This window comes from Helianthus annuus, chromosome 5 (assembly GCF_002127325.2).
Source record: "Helianthus annuus cultivar XRQ/B chromosome 5, HanXRQr2.0-SUNRISE, whole genome shotgun sequence".
Classification (NCBI taxonomy): Eukaryota; Viridiplantae; Streptophyta; class Magnoliopsida; order Asterales; family Asteraceae; genus Helianthus; species Helianthus annuus.
Window position 1 is genome coordinate 25,880,984 of NC_035437.2, and position 4,298 is coordinate 25,885,281.

Below are 4,298 nucleotides of genomic sequence, written 5' to 3' on the forward strand. Positions count from 1 at the left end.
TTATAGTATAGGGTTGATCTTGTAATGTTTTAACTATTATGTTTGGGTCGAATGTTAGTTATGGGTTTTGGTGAGATCTCGAGTGGGCTTAGGTTGGTTTCGGTCCATCTTAAGTACTATAAAAACAAACCCTTGTTATGTTCAAAGGGTTAATCGTCTGATAGGAGGTCAAGGGAGCCTACTCGAGATCGTGTATGTGTGCATCTTGTATCAGTCATCAATTCTAAGGTGAATGCAAGATAGTTTTTGATTTGATTATTGTGTTTATTTACTTTATTGTTTTCTTGAATCCGCTTGTGTTTGGATTCCGCACTTACACAAGTTAACATTGATATCATTGAAAGATCCTATTGGGTTTTACATTTTTCACATATAATGAAGCCCTGTTTTGTATCCGGATCAGCTAATTCGGATCCGTATATATGTTATAAAAATTTAATATTTCCAATCTTCATTTGTGTCATCGCCAACAACCATTGTTAACCCTATCTTCTCTGTGTTATTGTGATGTCCGCCTCGTTCTTATCAACGGCGATATACAAGTCAAAATCCAATGTAATACAGGGTAAACTTTAAATATTCCATTTCTAATCCTTCTTATTTATCCTCTGTTTCCATTTGATTCTTAAGATTTTTGGGTTTTTTTAAATTAGGGTTTCTTATATTCTGTTGACGACTCCTACTCCTTCTCTGTGTTCAATGATTTTATCATCGTTGATATACAACTGAAGATCCGATTTAATACAGGTAATTCTCTAAATCTTTGATGTTTGAAGGGGTAACTGTATCTATTATATCTAGAGAAACCCTTTAATTTTTATCTTACTCGCACATGGAACTCCATATCTTCAACCCCATCAATCCATTCTAGGGTTTTATTAACTAGACCTGTATTTGTTTTTCTTTCCATTAACTTTTAGTGGTTCAAATGGTAGTTACGGTCCAATTCAAATGATTTAGTTATATCAAAGGGTCATGAAGGTTGGTTTGAAGATCCTGCCCTGCTTCTTCATCGGATGTGCTCAAAAATAGTCTTTTAGTGAATAAAATTATATATTCACAAAATTGGCCTATTGGGTATGGATTTGTTGATGCATACATGTTCACTAAAAAAGATTTATTTAGATTAAAATATGCCTACCATTTGCCAAGATTAAGTCATAATTCAACAAGTGAAAGATGAAGCACAAAAATGATCAATGGGTTTAACAGCAATTGCCCGAACTGTTTAGTGAGAACATAAAGGAGTGATTATATACATACATCAATGAGTTTAAAACTATTAATATTAGTTTTAATCTTCGTTGTTGTAAAGTTTTGCCAACATTACTTAAATTGTAAAATTTCAATATCATTCTCATTTTTTTTGACTCCCAACCTGCTTATCGAATTCATCACTATTATTTCCTTTATGCTTAATTGAGTTTATCCACATTCACCTCTTATTGTAGGTTCCTGTGACAAGCAAGTCATTGTTTCTTTCTTCAAACTCGTATTATGATTTGAGTGAAAAAATGATATCAAACGGATCCATGATCGAGGTACATTTATCAAATGTTGGTGTCATATTTTAACTTTTTTTTTTATTTTCCGGGATAACCCTTTACCCAAAAAAAAAAAAAAAAAAAAAAAAACCTTATTATTTTCCAACAAATTGCCTCTTCTTTGTAGGCTCTTTTATATGCCAAAGAAGCCCATCGATTGCGCACGAGACTTTTTCAAAAGAATTTCATATACACAATTGGGAAACACAACGATATCATTGGTGATAATGGGGAAATAATTCAGAAACGTGGATATGGACTCAAGACTTTTCACATGCAAACTTCAGTAGCTACCGGAGCTTGGTCAAACAATAGGGGTTCAAGCGACGTTGAAAGCATCTAAAGTTAAGTTTTTGCCTCCATTAATTAACAAACATACCCAATATAATCCTACTTATAGCAAAAGCTATTACTGTGGTCTGGGAAGGGTGCAAACCTTTCCTCTATTCCAGGGGGATGGGATAGAGAAGCTGCTCTTGCGAGACCCCCTGGCTCTAAAAATTCTTCTTTTTTTTTTTACTTATGGAAAATACAAAGTATAACTATACCAGTTAGTGTGGATTTGGGTTAGAGATCCACTGAAGTGGGTAGCCTTAGCCGGATGTGTAATAAAAGGGTAAGCTCGAGAGTATCTCTCCTTCTTACAAACACTTTTGCCTCAACTAATGAGATGCAGTATTGATATTATAGATTAATGTGGAAACCTTGGCAAGATGTTTGACATGACACCTAATTGCAAAGCTTCTGGAATCCAAACGTGATGAACAACTTTTCAGAAACCTGTTATCAGGGCTTAGACTTTTGCATGCCTTATGTGATATTGCACCACGCAATTCCAAAGTTGAGCAGGTAAAAAAATTAATTCTTTTTTGTAAATTAATTCTTATTTGATCAAATTTTTTTCGTGATACTGGTTCTTAGTGGATTTAGACAGGTTAATGAAGTTTTTATCATTTACTTGATTTGGTTTTTTTTAGATTTAGTGTGCTCCTATATCTGTGACAATATGGTATATTAGAACAATTTTTCACTATTAGTGATTACCAGTAGTTCTAAAGCTACGAAAAACTCCATATTAATTGATTAGTTTGACCTTTTTAAATAATTTTGAATTTCAAAGTTAATAAATAAAATATTTATCAAATTCGAATACTTATTTTGGTAAATTGAATAAATTACATTTCTTCTATAATTATCAATTATTACTGATAATAAATTGATTTAACTTATAAGGGATTCAAAATTCAAAATTGATTTAACTGATAACAAATTCGGATTTTTATTTTTGGTAATCAAACCTGTACCATTCTTAAAATTTTATTTTGGGTAACTTTAAAAATTTAGCTTTCTCCTATTTTAGTTTGTATAACTACTTAAAATAACTCCCCTACTTTTTATTATATATACATGTTCCAAAACCTCATCCTCAAACACGGTTTAGATTTCTTAAACATATCGATCAACAAAACAGCTTATGTAATGGAACTAGACTTCAGATTACTTTTCTTGGTAAACGAGTAATCGAAGCTGAAGTAATATCCGGCGGAAATATTGGATCAAGGTTTTTATTCCGAGGATTAACATGATACCTTCAGACAAAAAAAATCCCTTTTCAATTTCAACGCAGACAATTTCCGTTATCCGTATGCTTTGCCATGACCATTAACAAAAGTCAAGGACAATCATTCTAGAGTTGGTCTATATCTAAAAGATCCTGTTTTCACGCACGGTCAACTGTATGTTGCTCTATCAAGAGTTAAGACGAGAGATAGTGTGAAGATTTTAATATTCGATGATGAAGCAAAACCAACAAATCAAACTGCCAACGTCGTTTACAAAGAGATTTTTGGCAACTTATGATATATAATTTGTTTTTTCTTTCCATTAAATTTTAACTTTTGTTCTGTACTATTGATGTTACCTGTTGGTTTATTTGGTATTTGTTCAACAAGTTCTTATATTCTTGTGCTTTTTATGTTATTGATAATGAAAATTGGCCCTTTAATGTTATAAAAGTGTTGGGCCGTATATGACTTTAATTAGTAAAATAGTATTTGATGATTAGTTGAAGTATTAAAACTTTTGGCACCTAAAAAATCGTAATTACCAATATTATTGTTCACAACTGGTAGTTATTTGTTTGGTTTAAGTATTTCAACATTTTTGTCATAAAATTTAATGAAATAATATGTTAGATTTTAATAAAAACACAAGTTTTTTAACTAATTAAAGTAAGCTACCCGGGAAGCAGTCCCGGGTGATAACCTAGTGGTGTTATATATGTGCTGAATAGTGTTATATTCTTTATTGAAGGGTGTTATATATGTGCTGATGGTGTTATATTCTTTACTGAATGGTGTTATATTCTTTACAGAGGTGTAATGATTATTGAATGGTGTTATATATATGTCGAATGGTGTTATATTCTTTACTGAATGGTGTTATATTCTTTACTGAATGGTGTTATATTCTTCACTGAATGGTGTTATATACTTACTGAATGGTGTTATATACTTGCTGAATGGTGTTATATAATTATTGAATGGTGCTATATATGTGCTGAATGGTGGTTGCAGTGTTATTCGTAGTGTTTTTTTAGAGATTTAAAAAAAACCATGTTCCTATAATTAAGGTGGCGGTTATGGTAAGTTTTGAATTAATTGAATTAATTATAAAATTACTTGTTTACCCTTTTGAATTAATTTAAATGGAGGACACATGTCATCTCCACAATATTTCTCACATTTCTCACAC

The 4,298-nt window shown here is 31.5% G+C and overlaps 1 long non-coding RNA gene across 3 annotated transcripts; it reads left to right on the forward strand.

The window, feature by feature from the left end:
* The first annotated feature begins 372 nt into the window (after positions 1-372).
* LOC118492321 lies at positions 373-3,531 on the forward strand. Of its 3 annotated transcripts, none has more exons than XR_004893197.1 (5): positions 373-555; positions 654-747; positions 1,452-1,541; positions 1,672-2,160; positions 2,235-3,531. It is a non-coding gene; the product is annotated as an uncharacterized LOC118492321 (long non-coding RNA). The 3 variants fall into 3 exon arrangements; XR_004893198.1 differs by having other exon boundaries at positions 383-555; positions 1,672-1,888; XR_004893196.1 differs by having other exon boundaries at positions 408-555; positions 1,672-3,531.
* Positions 3,532-4,298: the final 767 nt, after the last annotated feature.